The 21,425-nt window shown below is 49.4% G+C and overlaps 1 protein-coding gene across 2 annotated transcripts in view; it reads left to right on the forward strand.

Annotated features, from left to right (window-relative positions):
• Positions 1-21,425, forward strand: part of CHST11 (carbohydrate sulfotransferase 11) — a 260,994-nt gene that overhangs the window by 36,167 nt on the left and 203,402 nt on the right. The window lies entirely within an intron of this gene.

Below are 21,425 nucleotides of genomic sequence, written 5' to 3' on the forward strand. Positions count from 1 at the left end.
TGTGCACATGAAGGTTAGAGATAGTGTTAATGTCTTATGACCAGAATAATCTACTGTGGAGTTCAGTTCACAGGAGGGCCAAACCTTCAAAGATGCTTTTATAGGAAACTTCCCTAAGAGACCCTTTTCATGGGAGATTTTAGCAAATTTCACTTCTGCGTTATCTGACTTGTCGGCAAGGGGTCTGGGTTATTTGTGCAGCTCTTAATGATTTCCAAGAAAGTCCATTCAAGCAGATGTGGGAAGGATTCAGTTCAAAGAGCTGGGATCCATGAGTTAGCCATTGCTTTTAATAGTCTTTTGCAGCTGATAACATTGTTACGGGTTTCTTTTAGGAAACCTTTAATATAATGGCTTTCAGGTGGCTGGAGGGAGGAGTTGGTTTTGTTTCTCTTTCAGCAGTAGGAAGAGAGAGAAGTGATTCAGTTCTGAATTTCTTCTCGGCATTTCTTGATCTTTATAACTCCTTTTCAACATGGCCACCACTCTCCTGCTCTACAAACTTCAGTGGCTCACTATTAATAACCTTACCTCTTTTTCTCCCGGGGCTAATTTAATTTAGGTCTCCCTGTGTGGTCCATGGTTCTTGATTTTTAATTCACACAGATCCGAAAGAATAGAGCAAGCACTCAGCAAATATGTATTGGTTGGTCTTTTCTGGGAGGGAAGGAAGGGGTGTTAGGTTTTTTCATCCTTTTCTTACAGGCTGTTAGAGAAGCAAGAAGTTAGTTTTGATGTCCTTGTCTGTGGAGGCCAAAGTGGGACAGGGGTGAGGGGTTGGGGTTTTGGGGTCGAGGCCTGTGACCAGCCATTGGATCCCCAACAGTTGAGGCGGACATTTTTGTGTCTTCCTTCTGGCCCCTTGCCTGGATGAAGGTGGGAAGGGATGAACTGCGGGACCTCATGGCTGGATGCTTGGGCTGTCCTTATTTTGCCCAACCCTTCCCCTGCAAGCCTAGAGCAGTAATTGATTGTTGGGCCATTAACCTGATGCAGTTCTGGGGCCAGACTGTGCATTTTTTAACCTTGGCTTCTGCAAGAAAACATCAAGGAGGAAGATACAGAGAAAATGTTCCCTGACAAATGGCTAGAGATCCATGAGTATGAAGAAGGCATTATTATGTAAATCAAATAGAGTAGCTGTGGACAGCAGGTGGCTCAGTGCTGGAGAGTTCAGCCTTCCCCCCTCCCCTCCAAAAAAACACAGGGAAATCATCAAAAAGAGAGGCGGGTCCTCTGGGGCCTCTGTCACTGCCAAGGTCCTCTCATTCTGTTCCCCTTTCTCTCTTGCTGCCCTCCCTTGGCCCCCTCGCAGCCATGAGGCCACCCCCATAGGGTCTAGGGTGTCCTCTGAGCCCCTGTCCCTGGTGCAGCCAGCCCAGGCCCCAGCAGGGAAGTGCTCTATAAAACATGTTTTGGTGGCACTATAAATAAGATTCATACATCTTTGCGGTGTTTGATTGTGGATTTTTAATCTGGCACCCCAGGTGACCTGTAAGCTTTCTATTTTTCCCTGCAGCTGTCTTCTGATTTACATTTGCTGGGCCTTGTTAATGGTTTGGTTTTTTTCTGCTTTGATTTATTAGATTAGAAGCTCCGTTCCTGGCCTCCCCCCCTCCTTGGGAGAAGTTCTTGCTTTGTCTCCATAAAGCGCTGCTGTTGGGGCTTTTCCTGGTTTATTACTTTGCATTGATACCTGGCAGCTTATCTGAGCGCTCGCCTTTTATTTCCTTAACGTACAATATCGCCTCCCCTTTGGAAGACCTGGTGCTTGCTAAGGGTTTGTTGGCCTCTCGTGTTTTCGATTGGGAGGTATCATCCGTCCCAGCCTGGTGATAAGCGGCACAGAGAATTTTCAATGGTTTATGTTAAGCCTCGTGGCTAATCAGGGGCAAAATGAACCAAGGATACTAGAAAGAGAAAGGAAGAAGGCAAGTGAACTTGTGACATCTTCTGCCCTTTGGTGTGCTACTGGTACGAGACTGATTTGTCTTTGGCATGGTGTTTCCATGTGGAGTGGGTAGAAAGGATTATAGGAGCTAAGAAAGGAGCCATCAGCAGGAGAGTGGGAGATACGCTTTTCTCACAGAGCCAATTTCGTAGAGAGGTTACCAATCCCTTGTGTTGGGGGTGGGGGGGTTCAGTTGAATGACAAGACTGTCAGCTTTTGCCCTGGGGTTGGTGTGGGGTTCCTTTACAGGGTTTTGGCTTTCAATGCACCTGATTCTCTGAAAGACCTAGAGAGATATGCAATTGAATGGTTGCAGCAAGTCAGGGGATTAGTGTGGTAACTTTAGGGAATGAACTGGGAGGAGGTTCCTCAGGTCTGATCTGTGTAGGGGCTGGGGCGGGAAGGTAGGTTTGGTCAGGGGGTGGGATAGAGCCCTTTGATCGCATCCCTAGTGCCCAGGACCTGCTGTTGAGGGCACTGCATTTCCCTCAGAGTCCTTGAGGATCGGGGCGCTGAGTTTCTCAGCCTGAGAGAGACAGGTACAGCAGTGAAGCAGCTTTCCAGAGCGTTCTGGGGTGAGAGGTAAAACCAGGGTCTGGGGGTGGAGTAGAAAGGTGCTCAGATTGGACCGCCCTCCTTGTGTTCACAGCGGGGCCATGAGCCCGGTTCTGCTGTTAGCAGATTTTGCGCCCTTAAGCATAAAGCCTGCTGCTTGGGGAGTTACTGGGGACGGACAGGTGTTAGTCAAGAGGACACTTCTGAAGGCAAACACCCTAACTTTCCTGGATAATCTTGCGGAGGCTAAGGGGAGGTGCCGGACCTGAAGGACTTTTCTGCCTCTTGGGGTTTGTGGTCTAGCGTTTGGTGGTCACACGTATCCTATGTTCAGATCCTCACCCAACCACTTCACTAGATTTTTGACCTTGGGCAAGTCACTTAAGCTTGCACATGCCCAGCTGACCTGCAGAGATGGGCTCCAGTTGGCACCGTGGGCACCCTCTGGGCACCCTCGTGGCCTTTGTGAAGACTGACTCGGCCGAGGAGGGTGAAGCGCTCAGCCCAGGGCTTGGCTGCGTGAAGTCAGCCTGGAGAGAGGGAACTCGTAGTTGCCATCTACATGCCTCCGCCCCTTCGGGGTCCCCATGCAGGAGGAAGGAAGCAGGCAGCCTTCTGGGAACACGGCAGGACCTAGCGCCTTTGCAGAAGGGAGTTGCAAACCTTAAGTGCCTGCCAGCAAACCCTGGTGTCAGGCACTGTGGAAACTGTTAATCATACACACAGCCGTGGCCAGCCGCTGCCAATTTTAGGGCAGAGCACAGCTCTGAGCAAACACTGTCACTTTCCCTTCCCCTGCCAGCGCACGGGCGGGCAGAGGCTCCTAGCTCCGCCCGCCCCTGCCTCCTGTTCCTCTTCCCTGAGCCCATCCGTGTGCTTAGTTTGCATTTATTTTTAAATGTTTTCTTTATTTTTTGAGAAAGCGCAAGTGGGGGAGGGGCAGAGAGAGGAGGACAGAGGACCTGAAGCGGGCTGTGTTCCAACCAACAGTAGAGAGCCCGATGTGGGGCTTGAACTCACGAACTGCAAGATCCTGTCCTGAGCTGAAGTCAGACACTCAACCGACTGAGCCACCCAGGTGCCTAGTAATTTAACTGGATGGAGATAATTTGTGAGTGGTAATTTATTTCCATCCCTTCTGCAACCAGTCTTACCTTTCCACCCCCACTTCTCTGCGTGTGTGAAACAACGGATATGTGAGCTAGCTGGGAGACCACTCTGGGTGTTAAATTGGGTAGCCCACAGACTACCCAAGTTCAGACTATCAAGTGCAGAAAGTATCTTATCAGCGCTTCTCACACCGCATTCAGCAGGTCTGGGGCAGCGCCTAGGATTCTGCCTTTTTTTATTTTTTTGTTTTTAACGTTTATTTATTTTTGAGAGAGAGAGAGAGAGAGAGAGAGCACCCACCGGGGAGGGGCAGAAGAAGAGGGAGACACAGAATCTGAAGCAGGCTCCAGGCTCTGAGCTGTCAGCACAGAGCCCGACGCGGGGCTCGAACTCGTGAACTGCAAGATCATGACCTGAGCCAAAGTCGTTTAACTGACTGAGCCACCCAGGCGCCCCTAGGATTCTGCCTTTCTAACGAGCTCCTGGGTGATACTGCTGGTCCGAGGTGCACCCTTGGGGTAGCGAGTTGTAAAGAGATCAGATACTAGTCTATAGATCCAGATAATGCGTTAAAATGGACAAATGACAAGGGAGAAGGAACTGTTGGCACATGGGACTAATGGGCCTTTCCAAACATTCTCAGGGTGGTGAGTGGCACCGCGTGGTGTGCATTCAGACCCCACCTTTGTCACCTTCTAGGTGTGTGACTTTTCTGTCATAGTCTGTTCAGGCGGCTGTAGCAAAATACAGACGGAGTGGCTGATAAACAACAGAGGTTTGTTTCTCACGGTCTGGAGGCTAGAAAGGAGAGAGCTGAGATCACGTGATCTCAGATCGCGGTGCCAGTATGGTCGGGTGAGGGCCCTCCTTCTGGTTCATAGCCGACTCCTTCTCGCTGTGTCCTTACCCCATGGAAGGGGCTGGACATCTCTCTGGACCCTCTTTTATAAGGGCACCAACTCCGTTCCTCAGGGCTCCCCCCCTGCACAGCTGAAGCACCTCCCAAAGTCCTCACCTCCTAATCCCATCCTCTTGGGAACTTAAGATTTCAACATAGGAATTTTGGAGGGTGGGGGGACACCCAAATCCAGACCGTAAAACTCGGGCAAGTCATTAACCCTGTCAGAGCCTCGTTGCCTGCCTGCAAATTGGGGTAGGTGATTACCACCCACCTTCCAAAGTGGGTACTTTTAGGAATAAAGGAGTGAGTGCTGTAAATGGTTAGAACAGCCTCAGGCCCACACAGAGCGGCCAACTGCAAGGTCTTTCCATTCTCTCACCTGGGAGCACCTCTACCTGATTGGACATGACCAGTGAGACTGTGGGCCCTGCGTCCCTGGCAGGCACACCAGGACTGGGGACCTGGTTCACTACGGGGCTGCCTTGACCTTCCTGGGAATCTTGGCCACCATTGGTGGTCGCTCTTGGCATATGGGACCCGTTAGGACTTGTACCCTTTCTCTGTGGCCGGAGATTGCTTTGGGAACTGACCTCAAAAGTCAAGAATAGGCCCTCAGTGAATGAATAAAGATTTAAAAGGGAAAAAGAAGGGGCACCTGGGTGACTCAGTCAGTTAAACATCCGACTTCGGCTCAGGTCATGATCTCATGGCTCATGAGTTTGAGCCCCACCTTGCGCTCTGTGCTGACAGCTCAGAGCCTGGAGCCTGCTTCGGATTCTATGTCTCCTTCTCTCTTTGCCCCTTCTCTGCTCACCCTGTCTCTGTCTCTGTCTCTCTCTCTCTCTCAAAAATAAATAGATTAAACAAATTTGAAAGAAAAAATAAGAAGCAGATTCCAAGGCCCCATTCAGAGTTTCTTATTTAGTAGGTCTGCATGGTTGGGTAGGGCCTACCTTAATCTGTATTTTTAAAACAATTCCCAGGTGATCCTTGGATACAGCGAAGTTTGGCAAAGCCTGGCTCTAGTCCAGCCTTCTCGGTGCTGGGGCTGGACATCGAGGTGCAGATCTGTGATTCCGTCGCCCCGTGTTTCACAGGGCAATCGGTGTCGCATCTAGGGACAGGCCTCTGTGAGTTTTGCGTACAGACCTCCTCTCTGTGCCAGACAGCCCTGCAGAAGCGTGCTGTAGTCTAATCAGGGTTCTCTGCTGGGGGGGCTCTGTGACTCTGTCAGGGGACGTCGGGTACTGCTAGAGCTATTTCTGGTCCTCGTGACCTGGGGAGGAAGGGGAGTTACTGCTGGCATCTGGTGGGGAGAAACCAGGGATGCTGTTAAATATCAGCATAGGACAGTCCTCAGAGCAAAGAATCATCCAGCCAGAGACGTCAGTAGCGCTGAGTCTGAGAAACCGTTGTGTAGGCAAATGAACGCTTTGCAGACTTAACGGGCCCTCCCGCCTGACTTCGTGCGTCTGGGGTGCGGCCTGGGATTCTGCATTTCTAACAAGCTCCTGGGTGATGTCGATGCTGCCCTTCTGGGGGGCCACACTTTGCATAGCAAGTGTTTTCAGGGCAGTGATTTCCGAGTGACTCGGGCTTGGGTTGGTGTCACAGCCTTCCTTCTGAACTGGCTGCGTGGCCCGGGGCAGATTACTTAACCTCTGTAAGTTTCTTCATCTGTGCAATGGGGATAATATTCCTTGGAGTCAAAGGAGATACGTGTAGCTGTTGCTGTCATTACCATTATTATTATTATCTGCTTAGCACTTCAGCTCTTTGTCTAGTGTGTCATTATTTACTGACTTGGTGCCTAATGCTTTGCTAAAATAAGATTAGCTGGGAGAAGATGCAAAGGATTTTCTCTGTGCTGGTGACATATGAAGATAACCAATGTCATCTTTACTCATGAGTCCCCCCACCCTCTGGCACTGGGTGGGAATTGAGGTTGGATAAGCTGTGACATTGGCTCTGTCCTTCCCATCCCTGAAATCCAGTGGTTACACTACACTCACTCACCACAAGTGAGCGTGCAGAGAATTTTCTGAAAGTAAGGTGCCTGTGTTTTGAGTTTGCGTTCTAATAATGGCTTCCTGGACCACAGAGATGCACGGCAAGTGAACACAGACATCCAGGGTCACCGGCATTTGGAGATACTTACATCACCTTGTGTAGGAGTTGTTCAGAGCAGGTTTGGAACGTGGGGTGGATCTCTGTTCAAAGCCCAACACTGCTACGTATTAGCTCTGTGACCTGGCTATTATTTCATATCACGGGGCCTCAGTTTCCTTGCCTCTAAAATGGTAGGAAAGTCGTACCTACTTCTAGAGCTGAAGGGAAGCCATGTGGGATAAAGCATGTCAGCTACTTGCTGACTGTTGGTGGGTGTTGCTGTGGTCCTGCAACTTAAGATTGTCACTAGGAAGGCTATTTTTAAGTGCTGGGGAGACTTACTATGACCACAGCTTCTATGCCTCCCTCAGGTGGTCTAATTGAGCAGGGCCAGGGTGAGGCTCAGGAAGCTGCTTCGCAGGCGAGCGTCCCAGGGCATTCTGGTACAGGTGTGCCGCTTTGAGGACGCCAGTGCTAGTGCTCAGGTTAGAGTGGTCACCTTTGGTCCCTGGATGATTGGCGAAGATGGAAAATGCATGGGGGACCTGGCTGGGTAGAGGGGTAAGAGGACACAGTAACTCTGTGAGTCATCCTGACATTACTTTGGCAGAGGCTTATGCTTTCTTTGCCAAGCCGTTATTCGTTACTTAGAGGAGGGGGGAGGGGCAGTGGGGACGGGAGAGGGGACATATACAGCTGGCTGTCACAGCAGTTGACCTCCAGATGGGATAATTTGGAAGTCAGGCTTAAGCAGTCCGGAAACAGGAAGTGGAGGTGAGGGAGGTGAGAGCAGAGGCAGGTGCCAGAGGCATTTCTGCAGATTTCCTGGTGAATGGGAAAAGACACTGCGCAGCCAAGCAGGGAAGAAAGCCTTGGAGGGGTAGGCATAGGGAGGAGGCTGGTGGAGAGGAAGCCCCCGCTGGCTCCAGGCGCTGGCCCCGAGGAGGCCTCTCTGGAGGCCAAGGGTCTGGGTTATGACACTGCAGTGCAGGGAAGGGCAGGGAGAGCTCCGGGGCGCAGGCTCCTTCTGCTTAGTGCACAGCTCCCTGTGAACAGACAGCCTCCATCACTGTCCGTGCTAACGCAGCGGCTGGAAGACGATGGGTGCCGCCAATTGGCAGGGTCCCCAGGATCCCTGTCCCAGCCTGGAGGCCCCCCACGGCGAACCTGGGCAGAGCACTTTGCCTCTTGCCGATTGAGTCCACTCTTGCTGCTTTGTTGAGAAAAGCTAAGGTGGATGAAATGGAGAGGAGCAAAGACCGTAAGAGCCCCCTGCCTGCTTTCACATTCCAGCTTTGCCAGGTACCAGTCGTGTAACCCTGATGAATGCACTTTTCCTCTCTGTGCCGTGGTGTTTCCATCTGTTAAAAGGGAATGATGACCGTGGTGCTCGGTGATAACATTCCGTCTAGCAGACAACCGCTAAGCCTCGGTAGCACACAATAGTCGTTTATCGTTCGCACATCTGGGTGGTCTAAGCCGGCTTTGCTCTTGTGGCCGCGGGTCACTTACCGGAATGGCCTTGGCTGGGATGACTGAGGTGGTTCGACTGTGCTGTGCCTGTCTCTCGTCCGTGTTTGCTGGCATCCTGTTGACCAGAACAAGTCACACGGCCGAGCCCTGGATCAGAACACGGGGCAGAGTGCGCTGCCCAGAGTGGCGTGCAGAGTTCCGAGGCCAGAGGAGAGCATCGGGGAGGAGTGAAGAAGTGGGGCCACGTTGGTAATTTGCCACAATGACTAACCTCACCATTTCTTCCACAGAGGGACGCCGATACTGAGTCAGGCCTGCAATTGGGAGTCACCACCTCTACTCTCACGCCACTGGCCGGAGCTTGGTCTCAAGGGGGCAGAGAAATGTATTTAGCTACATATTCATTTTCTGTTTAGCAAGACCCCACACAACAGTGTTTATGCAAGAGATATGTAACAATTCTTTTATTATTATTTTTTTTAAACACCTCTATCGGATTTTCCACCCTAAACCCAGTCTTAGTAACTGAGTCTCATGTCCATTTCATGCACTGTTGGGTTCTAGTCTGCAGCCCTGTGAGAAATGAGGATCTTGGAACCCAAAAGGTGGGGTTGGAGAATGTGAGTTGCAGTTTACAGTTTATGCATGGTGAAGATAAGAGTGTTGCTCTAGGCTGTTCTTAGAGCATGGTTAATTGTTGTTGTTGTTTTTTTTAAGTAATCTCTATGCCCAATATGGGGCTTGAACTCACGATTGCCAGATCAAGAGTCGCATGCTCTACTGACCGAGCCAGGCAGGTGCCCCAGAACCTAGTTAATTTTTAGGCTCAAAGTTTGTATGGTCTTCTGGCTGGCAGCTGCAGGGAACATGGCGCCCATCTTGGTGGATTTAGAGCCTTTGAGATGAGGGATGGCCGAATATGTTTTCAGGAGCAGAATGGACTCTGCAGGGAGTTGGTGACTCCTGTTGAATTTAGTGACTGCAGCAAAACTTTGCTCCTTCCTCCTCGGTGTGGAAACTGTTTATACAGCATGTCGTCCATAATCAATACAAGGGAGACATTAATGAAGAGAATCTCTTGTTCGGCAGACAAAGCTTTCCCCTTGTTGGGGCTGAGCTGGTCAGCTCGTTTCCTGGGAGTGTATTTAGGAGAAGTCGGTTTGTGATTCTTGCAAGTGGGTATGTGAGCTTCTTGAATTTTTTTTTTTTTTTTTTTTACAGAGGCGTCAACAACCCAGTGTGTTACTGTCAAGTATTTTGGTAGCTTGTAATTTGAGGAATGTACCCATGAGAGTGCCTTGTTTCATAGCTTTGGGGAATTTATACATACTTTTAAGTGGGTGGGGTGGAAGGGGGAGGGCTTTAAACCTCTTGTGTTAGAGGTGAAACTCCCATAAATCCAAGCATCATGGGAGATGAATTTTTTAGACTTGTGGAATTTCACTGAGAAAAAAAAAGTTGGACAAAAGGCCCGAGCAGTTTGGGGCAACCCTGGGTTGAATCAGCCTCCAGCCTATGGAGTTTACAGCCTAAATTCCCTCCCCTCCTCAAAAGCAATTTTCTTTGGTCTTGTTACTAATACAAGGTCTTCTCCCTTCACCTCCACGGGCTCACTTCCTTCCATCACTTAGGAAATTCTGTTTGCAGGTCCCATTTGGGGGGCTGTCCTGCAAAGCCTACTGGGAACTTAGAAATCAAGGTGCCCATCTCTGACTTCCTTCAAAGAAGGGTTGTGCTTTATGTTATCATAGTGTCTTTCTAATGTTCTTCCAGGTCTTCTCCTTTTCATTTAGTTTGGATCCGTGTAATGTTGTAGTTAGTGCAGTGGACGGACGGTCAGTGGTACGGCTGGACCACACATGGCCAATTTCATGGCTCTGGGATAGTTGGCTGAATGACATGCCACTTTGTCTTGATCATGAAGTGGTTTTGAAACCTACCACCTGGGGAACCAGGAAGTTCTGGTTGGCCAGTTTAGTCAGTGGAAGGGGATGAGCTTGGCCAGAATCTATAACCTTGAATTCTTTAGCCTTGCTGGGCCTCATCTTCTTCACTTAGAGACTAGATACACTAATGCTTCCTTATTAGGGTGTTTGGGAGGGTGTATCCAAGGTTTCTTGACTGTAATGAATATACACAGGACTCAGTATGTGATAACTACTGTTAATTATTATGATACGCAATATAGTGAGAGGTTTTAAAATATCCATGGTGGAAATAAAATGACATAGAATATCAGAAGCCATGATTTTCTAGTAGGATTTTATTTTGTAATCATCTGCAGCATTTATGGAAACAAATCCCAAGCAGCTGGTACCTATGTTACCATGTAGGGCTCTTACAATTTATAGAATCAGTTTCAGAAATATTTATTATCAAGCACCTGTGATGTTTCAGGTGTTGTGCTGGGAACTGTTTGTTTTTTATTTTATTTTATTTTATTTTATTTTATTTTATTTTATTTTATTTATTTATTTTATTTTTTATTACAATTTTTTAAAGTTTATTTTTGAGAGAGAGAGACACACACACACACACAAAGCACAACCAGGGGAGGGGCAGAGAGTGAAGGAGACACAGAATCTGAAGCAGGCTCCAGGCTCTGAGCAGTCAGCACAGAGCCCAACGTGGGGCTCGAACCCACGGACTGAAAGATCATGACCTGAGCCGAAGTCGGACACTTAAATGACTGAGCCACCCAGACGCCCCTAGGAACTACTTGGTTAAAAAGGTGAGACAGGGTTAACGAGATAATACAGGGTGCTTCCTCCAACGTCTTATAGTTGCGGGACCCTGTGCCCTAGTATGTCCTGGACAGTTCCAGTTTATTGCTGTAGTCCTGGCATAATTATTAATAGTACCCCTTTAATTTCAGAAGTATCCTGGTTTGCGAAATCAATTTTATGGTCACCAATATAGTCAATTATTGAGACAGAAGAAGTTGCTTGAGAAAAGGTCTATTTCAGTTCTCTGAACAGGAAGGAGCACAATGAAAGTGATTCCTCAGCAAGTCGAATCCAGGCTAGATGGTTAGCTTGTAGGACCAGAGCGGAGGAGGAAGAGGGGAAGGCAGTTTAGAGACAGAACAAGCCAAGCACCACCAATGTCATCAGTGGAAACCCAACTGGAGACGCCATCTTGAATTCCAGAGTGTGAAGAGCCGGCTCCAGGCATCTGGGCATTTTTGTTTAGGATTCACCCATCAGCCCATCCCAGATGTTTTCATTGAGATACTATTAGGGTTAAACCTTTGCCTTAAGAATTCTGTAGCAAAGGATTTGGGGAGGAAGGAGCAAAAGAGGGGTCCATTGCTTCAGTTGCTGAACTGAGTCATCATCCTGGTTTTTATGGCCATTTTCGTTCTGATTCTAGCTGTACAGCCCCTGAGGGGTGAGGCTCAGGGCTTTGGCATATCCATCGGTGCTTCAAAATGACCTGATTCCTAGGGGGGGGAGGGGAGGTAGCCCTTCCTTGAGGTCGTGCTGGAACTTGGAGGGCTTTGTTTGTTTTTGTCTTCCACACACCAAGAGAACATTGGTGCAGTAGACTTGGGGGCCGTTTTAAGGTGATATGTATATGTAGTCAGGGTTTTTTTCTGGGACAGTACTCCTGAGGAATGCGGTTCCAACTTCTTGGATTTTGGATGTGAGTTTTTCCCCTGAGTCTCTGCCTTTCGTTTGAGTGTCTTAATTACCATTCAGGAACGTTTCTGAAATTAAGGTGGGAAAGGGTCACGCCTGGCTTAGGTATTAAAGTATAAGCCCTGTGTGTTTATTATGAAGCCTTCACCTTTCAAGTTCCTATTTGCCATCCCGGGCAGCACAGCCAATTTTCTGTGTCGTTAACTTTTTCCTGTAACACCGAAGGGCAAACGGCTGCCGGCACCCACGTCTTCTTTCTCCAGGGCAGGTGGCACAGCCTTCTGGGCTGGGGGATAGATGCGGGGCTGCCCTGTCATTGATTTGGCATTTGTATTTCAGCTCAGGAATCATTGCTGATTCCGATGCTCACATCCCTGGGATCCTCCCTGCTAACTCTCAGAAATCAATAATGGATTAATTGAGGGCTTTGTATCCATTATGGACAAGGTTTTGTGACAATCTGTTAAGTGCAGACAGAATTCTAGCCCTGGAGTCAGCGGCCCGGGTGCTGTGACCTCGGATAAGTCATGTCAGGCCTCTGTCTCCACAGAGGTAAACTGAGGTAGACAAGGATGTGAAGAGCCAACCACTGGGGCGTGCCATGATGGTGAATGAGGATCCTGCAAGGACTCTGGGCCATCCCTGTTGAATAGATCACCAAAATTCGTGAAGATCTGGAACTAGTGAGTCAGCTGTGGCCTTTGGGCCACATCTAGTTCATCTCCCGTTTTTGTGGGGCCTGTGAGCTAAGAATTGTTTTTACATTTTGAAGTGGTTGGAAAAAAAAAATCAAGAAGAATAATTTACTGACACATGAAAATTCCATGAAATTCAAATTATCAGGTTTTTTTTGTTTTTTTTTAAGTTTATTTATTTGGGTGCCTGGGTGGCTCTGTCAGTTAAGCATCCAACTTCGGCTCACGTCGTGATCTCATGGTTCGTGAGTTCGAGCCCTATGGGCCGGGCTCTGTGCTGACAGCTCAGAGCCTGGAGCCTGCTTCCGATTCTGTCTCCTTCTCTTTCTGCCCCTCTCCCACTTGCACTCTGTCTCTTTCTTAAAAAATAAATAAATAAACTTAAAAAAAAATAAGGTTTATTATTATTATTATTATTTTTTTTTACCTTAGAGAGAGAGTGCTTGAGGTGGGGAGAGGGGCAGAGAAAGAGAGAGAGAGAGAGAGAGAGAGAGAGAGAGAGAGAGAGAAAATCTCAAGCAGGCTCCACGCTCAGTGTGGCGCCTGATGTGGAGCTCACTCCCATGACTGTGAGATTATGACCTGAGCTGAAACCAAGAGTCGGATGCTTAACTGACTGAGCTACCCAGGTGCCTCCAAATTTTCAGTGTTCTTAAAGTATCGCCGAAACTCAGCCAGGCGTAATGATTCGGTCCTGTATCTTCCAGGGTTGCTTTTGTACTACCAGTGGCAGGGTTGAGTAGTTTCTCCAGATGCTGGACAGCCTACCAAGCCAAAAATATTTATCTGGCTCTTTGCAGGAAAAGGTGTGCCAACCCGGATCTAGACTAACGGTTACTGTAGCAAGATGAGCCAGGTTCTGTAGAGATCTTTTCCCCCTGACGATGCTGAGGCTTTGGGAAAGCCAACGCTCTTGAATTCCTGAGGAAGGAACCTCAGCTAGTTCCTTCACTTATGACTCAGTCAGTCAGTCAGTCAGTCATTGTTTCACCAAATATCTATTGAGTTCCTGCTGTGTGCCAGACATTTTTCTGTGTGTTGAGGAAACAGCAGTAAGTAACACAGAAACAGATTCCTGCCCTCATGGAGCTTACAGTCTAATGAGACAAACTAGATCACGTACAGATAAACATATCTGTCATGTCTGGGGTGAGGATTGCTATGGGGAAGGGTGGGATGGTCAGAAAAGGACTTATTAAGAAGGTGATGGTTGGGGGCCCCTGGGTGGCTCAGTCGGTTAAGTGTCTAGCTCTTGATGTTGGTGCAGGTCATGATCTCATGGTTTGTGAGATTGAGCCCCACATTGGGCTCTGCACTGGCTGTGTGGAACCTGCTTGGGATTCTCTCTCTTCTCTCTGCTCCTCCCCCTCCCACTCTCTCTCTCTGTCTTAAAATAAATAAACTTAAAAAAAAAAAAAAGAAGGTAATGGTTGGTGCATAGGAGGTGATGTGTGAGCCCTGAACACACATGAGGGATTTGGTGAGAAGGGGGAAAGAACTGCTCAGGCGGAGGGAAAAGCAAGTTCAAAGCCTTGGGGTGGAAGCATTGGAGGAAGTCAAGGAAAGCAAGGCATGATAAGTGTTTTCAATTTCAGCATTGACTCCAGGGCTATGGTACTCTGATTTATGGTCATGTTAAAAAAATATTTATTGCCCTTTTGTGGGCACGTTAGAAAACAAGAAGGGAGACGGTATAGCGCAATGGATGAGAATAGAAGCTCGGGGTGAGGTTTCCCCACATCTGCTGAATGATACTTGGTTGTTCGGGGCAGTCCTGTGCCCTGGAGAATCTTTAGTGCTATCTCTGGCTCTTGCCCACGAACTCCCAGTAATAATCCCCCAGTTATGACAACCAAACATGTCTCCATGTCACATGCCCCCTGGGGGCAAAATTCCCCCCACTGAGAACTCCTGCTCTGGGGTTAGGCTGCTTCTTAGCCGCGTGACTTTAGGCAAGTTACTCAACCTCTCTCGACCCTAGTTTTGTCATCTACAGAGTGAAGTAATACCTCGACCTGCCATCCTGGGGCTGTTGAATGGATTAAGCGGGGAATAGCCAGCATTCAGCATGGGTCTTGGCCTGGCCCAAGCCCTTGACAGATGTTAGCTGGGGGAGCAGAGACCCCGGCTCTTGGTTTTCTTTCATTCACGTTGGTGTTCAGTCAAGAGCAGTGTCTGTTTCTGTCTCGGTGAGAGGTGTATTGATACAATTTTTACGAGGGGCTCCCATCCTTGTGTTAAAGCACAAGCTACCGAAATGGTCATCTTTTGCTTTTTTCCCATTTATCAGTCATCAGTCCCTTATGTGTGGCTGCTATTTGACGATTTCCGAATTGCCCCATGAAGCGGTGAGGTAGACACCATTCCTCCCGCTTTTTGGGGTGCTTGGAAATGGAGGGCTCCCGGGACGCCAGTGGTCGTTGGGCTGTGGGCAGCCCGCATGATGAGGGGTGAGAGGGGAGGCTTGCAGGGTGGTTAGATAAGGGAGAGGAGCTTTTCCACTGTTCTCTGCAGCCGACCTGCTAATGCATCTGCTTAAAACGGCTTCTTTGTCCTAGGGGGGCCCCCAGAGCACCCTGACACCTAATGTCACCATGGGCCACACTGGATGAAAGGGGCACCTGCTGTAAAGAAGAAGGGCAACCGGCAGGAGTTGACAGACACTGGGCAGCCTGGCGTCTGTATCTCCCAGTGCACTCAGGGCACCCAAAAGGGGCCTGTTGGGAGCGCCTCTGTGCTACATGTTGGATTCATTTGGCCTTATCCCCTCCCCGCCCCCCCTGTCTGTGCCTAAGCTGGTCACGGGACAAAATGTTGCTGTGGGCTCTTTTTTCTAGACTTATGGAGAGAAAGGGGCAATAACTGATATGTGCTGAGCACTTGTGATGGGCTGGAGGCACTTTCTATGCGCTGTTTTGTTTTGCTTCTCAATCCTCCCCAGCGAGGCTGTTAGCGGAAGTGAGTTTGCTCCCAAGCAGTTAAGTAACTTTCCTGGGCCTGGCAGTTCAGTAATTTGGGGAAGCTGGAATTTGACCCCTATGATCCGTTTCTTTTATAAAATCTTAGATGTAACGTAAGAGGATGCTGAGGATTTTTCAAAGAAATTAAAGTTGCACTCCAAAGCTCAATGTCTGGGGGGGGGGGGGCCCTGGGCTCCACCCACAGGCTTCCCCTGTCTCTGAGTCCACTTTTCACTCTTCGTGTTGGGTGAGTTTCTTGAAGCCAGGTTAATCCCCGCCTGTCTGCACCAATGATGGATTGACATCCTTCTCAGGAGTCGTTTTCAGTAGTCTTACCGTGTCTCGTTCTTCTGTCCGTCAGTGTCTTTTCTTTCTGAAGCTTGTCAGTTTTAAGGCCGCCGTCACCCTTTACACAGCGATCTCAGATGTGGGGAAATCCGTCTGGGGTCTGGCCAAAAAGCAGACTCATCCCCTGGTAGGCCCGGCCCGGGCCAGGATGCATTTCTGCCCCCGAGGATGCATTTCTGACAAGTTCCAAGGTGATGCCAAGGTCCACTGGTCACACTGGAGTTGGTGAGAGAGGACTTGCCCTCCTTCTGAGGCTTAACTGAATTCTTAGAAGGAGAATGTGGCCCCAGAAGAGACTCAGGAACCAGACCCCAGGAAGAATTGCATCCTCTGGGGGGTCACAGAGTCCATGTGATGTGGTGTGAGTTAAGTTGACGCTGCTAAGCTTGGTGAAATTGAGCCAGGTGTTTAAAATTTTTTTTTTTAACGTTTATTTGTTTTTGAGAGAGAGAGAGAGACAGAGCATGAACAGGGAAGGGGCAGAGAGAGAGGGAGACACAGAATCTGAAACAGGCTCCAGGCTCTGAGCTGTCAGCACAGAGCCCGACGCGGGGCTTGAACTCACGGACCGTGAGATCATGACCTGAGCTGAAGTTGGATGCTCAACCGACCAAGCCACCCAGGCCCCCCAAGCCAGGTATTTTATAATTGGCCCCTCTTCTTAAGGGAGCGGCTGGCATTTTCTGAGCACCTACTATGTGCCCGCGCTTTCTTCTCCCCACTGAGTAGCATGCTGGGTCACTTTGGATGGAAGGTCACCTTGGAGGTGGGATGTACAACTCGTTTGAGTTCAAGGACGGTCTTTGAATCGGCATGCCTGCCATCGGCTTGCATGCCAGGATCCTGTGGGCAAGAGGGAAGATTTGGATTTACACACATTTTCATGCTGGATTTCCTTCATTAGTTATGTGGTTCCGAGGGAGTCAGTTGCTGGGAGGCCCAGGAAGGGATAGTCAAGAGGTTGCTTAGTTGCCTTAGTGCCAGATTCACTTTGACTCTCTTGAAGCCCCTGGCAAGGCCGCCACTCAGCAGACTCCACGCCGTCTGTGCGTCGTGTTCCGGGAGGCACTTGGGAGGGCCCCGGACAGATGTGCTGTCACAGCCAATATACTCCGGCTCTGCGTCTGGCGGCTTATGCAAGGAAAATGGAGACTGGAAAGTCATCTGTGTGTCACTTGCAGGAGAAATACTTCAGGTGATGAGACAGGATTTGAGGATCCGAGTGGGAAGGTGGCCGTGACCCACCCTTCCTTCCTTCTCCCCACCTCAGTCAACCTACAGTCTCCCAAGCTGCCTTATGGACATAGCGTCCCACAGGGGATGTTGGGCTTATTGTTTTCTTATCTGTGATGATATTAATTTGCGTTAAACAAAAGAAGCAATTTACCGTGTAATTCTGAGGTTTATGGTGTTTCTACTGAGTCCTTTCATCTATTGAAAGATAGTGTTATGCATTTTAATAGAAGCTGTTGTTTTCCTTAAAAAAAATTTTTTTTTTTAATGCTTTCTTCTCTCTTCAAATTAAAGAGTTGGAGCTCGTCTTATAAGGAGCTTTGAGGCCCAGGACTGCAAATGTTGTTTCCTCTGTGAGTGTGTGTGTGTGTGTGTGTGTGTGTGTGTGTGTGTGTGTGTGTCTGTCTTTGTCACGCTACCAGCCCTCAATAGAGGTCTGGCACAATGCTTTTTGGGGACGCAGTGCTGTTTCTTTAGCCGGGGGTTTTTGAGGCTTCACAGACTGTGTTTGATTCAGATGCTTGTGCTGCGTGTGTGACGTTCACCCACTCATCGATTATAGACTTCCTTTCAGGAATTTCCAGGAAACCCTCTTACCACGAGGGTACAAATTAACGTTTTTCTAGTTTAATTACAGCAGTTTTGAAAGGAAGCACCTTGCAGACCGTTATCTAAAGCCGGCTTCCTTTAAAATTAGAGGGCACAGCATGAGAGCCTGGAATCTCCTCTAGCACGATGGGCTCTGACCTCTGAGGACAGGGTTGTGTCTTCGGACACGGAGGGTGGGGAGATGTATCGAAAAGCGAGGGGAACACCTTTTTCTTGAGGCTGTCATCTCACTCGTCCGATCCCAGCTCTCTCTTCAGTAACCCCCTCCCTGCTTCCCGGGGAGGTGACCCCGAGGAGCCCGTCATTACGGCCCCGGCTTGATGGGTAATTGCTGGTTATGAGGTTTGATTTGACATCGGCACTTTGTGTGATAGCCTGTTGGGTTTGCTTGGCTTAAATTGAGTCTTTCCATTCCTCTGAGCTGCGGCGCAGAAACGTGGCTGCAGTGGGGTTTGCCGAGATGCAAGGATGTCCGTCTCGGCTGCAGGACACACGACAGCTGTCCCGAGAACCGTTTCGGCAAAGCCTTCACGATCGGGTGCAGTGAAGGTCCGACGCAGGTGCAGCCTGGGTTCCTAAAGGGTGATGATTATGTTTTCCTGGGAAACTACTTGGAGAGAGAGAGAGAGAGGGAGGGAGGGAGAGGGAGCCAGTGTGCGTGTGTAGTTGAGGAGGCCCAGCTGCAGAAGAGAAGGGGACTCTGTCGGGGTCTAGGAGTTTCTTCTGCCTCAGCTGTCATTCCTAGCCGCTGGCATCAGAACTGAACAAGGGTGCAGGGCTCAGGAGTCGCTCGTCTCTCTGCACAGCTGTGCCGCAGGCAGTGAGGCCTGAGGGAGCCAAAAAAATCTTACTGCTTATCAGCTGTGAGCCCTCGGGGTAGTCTCTGAACTGCTGAGCATCAGTATCTTTTTCTGTCAAATGGGTCTGATAATACCTGCTCCGCTTATCTCACAAGGTCTTACATCTTCTGTCAGATTATCCAGAAGTATATACTTCCTACTTTATAGAGGGATAGATACGGGTTCATTCAGTGAGAGGCAGTATAGCCTCATGGTGAGTGATAAGTTAGCAGCGTACTTGTGGTAGTTAGTTGTAAGAAGGTCTGGTCAGTCCGTGGGTAGTAGTTAGGAAAATGAATGTCACTTCTGCCGCTGCATAGCCAGTTGTGAGTTGTTTTTTTTTTTTTACTTTTTTTTTTATTAAAAAAAAATTTTTTTTTTTAACACTTATTTATTTTTGAGAGACCAAGAGAGACAGAGCATGAGCAGGGAAGGGGCAGAGAGAAAGAGGGAGACACAGAATCCGAAACAGGCTCCAGGCTCCGAGTCGTCAGCACAGAGCCCGACGCGGGGCTCGAACCCACAAACTGCAAGATCATGACCTGAGCCGAAGTCGGACGCCCAACCGACTGAGCCACGCAGGCACCCCTACTTCTTCTTTTTTTAACCCTCAGTTTACTCTAGGAGGGATGGGTCTGTCGTCTGGAATTGCAGAGCACTTGTTGAAGGAGATTCTTCGGATGTGTTAATTTTGTTCAGCGATAGGATCTTTCTCCTGGGCCGCGACCCTGGCAGAGCACAGGCCAAGCTCTATGCATCAAGGCCGTGGGGGGCGGTGTTCTGTGGGTGGAGCTAAATCTGTTCTGGGTTCTGAGCATCAGAGGGGGTGCTTCTGAATTCCCTTGAGAGCCCTTGACCTTTGCATGTCTCTGCTCAGAGAGCCAGACAATCCGTGGCCCCTGGGGTGTGAGTCTGCCCTTCTGTTCGAGCCTTGGAGGCCGTGGCCTTTTGTTTCGAAGCTGACTGCCTGATATCCCTTTGGAATATGTAAGTTGCAGGGGAAGGAACTGGACACATTCTGAGTCTTGCTGGTGGACTTTTTTTGTCTATTAGGGGAATCCCAGCATCACTTAGATATATATGTCTTTATTTCCCAGCCACTTTAATTGTATAGTAGTAATAATAATAATAATAATAATAATAATAATGGCCTCAGTGCCCCTGGCTCCCAGTGCAGTTTCTCCTATGTGTTTATTCAGTGAGTGGATGAATGACTGGGAGGCCCACAGGGGAAGATTTGGAAGTTACCATCAAATTCAAGTCTGGAGGGGACCTTTGGGACAGATATTTTTTTTCCCCTGGGTCTCTATCCTTTGCTTTCTCCCATAACCACTTCCTTCTGATCCGCGTGCTCTCCTGCAGCGTGTATCCGCCACAGGCATGCTCGGGCAAATGCAATTCCAAGCAGGGTGGCCGCCCTCCCACCTGGTCCCCTGTGGTCAGCACCTTGGGAAATCTCCCTGCATGTTTGTCCTGCCAGCCTGGTGTGGGTCTGGGGTCAGAGCTGGCAGGAAATTCAAAGATCGTCTCCTTCCACCTCTGTATTTTGGACGCAAGTCCAAAAAGTGACTTGCCCAAGATCACGGCGAGTTAGCGGGCGAACCAGATAGAAGCCTTCATCTCCTGATTTTTCGTAGCTCTGGCCTGTTTCCAGGAAAGCAGGCTGTGACCTTTGTTCCTAGTGTCCTGGGCAGAGGCGCTATTTCTGGATGGGCATGTCCTACATTTGGGCGTCAGAGTACCTCACTCTGGCCCCTGGGGGATCCCGGGGTGATGCTTTGAGGCTTCAGACACTGAGGGAAAAACGGATTTGGGTCTGCTCCACCGTCTGATTAAAATGGGCCTCTTCTTCCCCTGGCCTGGAGAATTGTTTCCTGTTTCCCTGCCAGTGGGCACTTCCTGCCTGTATCCTCTCTGCGGGCCGGGGCACCCAGGCTGTGGCTGGCGGAGCTGCAGGCTCGTGAACTTGGTCTGCGTAGTTCCTGCTCGGTGGTGAGAGCCCAGACAGGCGCCCAGCACCCTCCCCGTGCCTGGCAAAGGCCACTCGGTTGGCGCTTGTAAAATTAGGGTATCTGTCTCCACTAGCATTTCTTTCCCAGTTATACTAATCAATACTGGGAAGTTAAATCAAGGCAGTCCTTGAACCAGTGCCAGCCTCTCAAATACTTGTACGGTGTCTCTGTTCTGGTGCTCGCCCTGGCTCCTTTCCTTAGCAGTGGATTTTCTATGCAGGGTAGGAGCATAGAGCAGGCTTTCTTGGGAAGCCAGGGAATACACACCTCCTGAGCAAATCATGGAGCCCCAGGTATGTTATCTGTAGATGGGTGTCATTGTGCCAACCTTAAAGATGTTGTAAGGATGACGTGTGTGGAATAAGCCTCCCCACGTGCTTGGTACGCGGTGGGGTGGGTCCTGTCCAGACAGCCTTTGCTCTCGGATGATCTCTCTAGGTATGTTGCAAAGGTTCTCAAGCAGGCTGACCATCAGAATTACGGGGGGGGGGGGGGGGGGGGTGCTTTAAAACACTGGGCCAACCCGGCCCCTCCAGAATACCCACTCATTCAAATCTCCAGAGGTGGGCTCAGCATTGTATCATTTAAAGAGATTCCCAAGGCTCCTGGGTGGCTCAGTCGGTTAAGCGTCTGACTCTCGATTTCGACTCAGGTCCTGATCTCACAGTTGTGGGATTGAGCCCCGCGTTGGGCGCCACACGGAGCGTGGAGCCTGCTTGAGATTCTCTCTCTCTCTCTCTCTCTCTCTCTCTCTCTTTCTCTCTTTCTCTCTCCCTCTCTCCCTCTCCTTCTTTCCCTCTCCCCCTCTCCCTCTCTCCCTCTCCTTCTCTCTCTCTCCCCCTCTCCCTCTCCCCCTACACATGTGCTCTCTCTCTCTCAGAAAAAGGAAAAAGTTTCTCTAGTGCTTCTTCTGATCCCTAGCTGTGTTTGGGAACCTCTGCAGGATGGGCTTTATTTATTGTCTCTATAATTGTCTTTGATCAAGGTAA

The sequence above is a fragment of the Acinonyx jubatus genome, chromosome B4, assembly GCF_027475565.1.
Source record: "Acinonyx jubatus isolate Ajub_Pintada_27869175 chromosome B4, VMU_Ajub_asm_v1.0, whole genome shotgun sequence".
In the NCBI taxonomy this organism is placed as follows: domain Eukaryota; kingdom Metazoa; phylum Chordata; class Mammalia; order Carnivora; family Felidae; genus Acinonyx; species Acinonyx jubatus.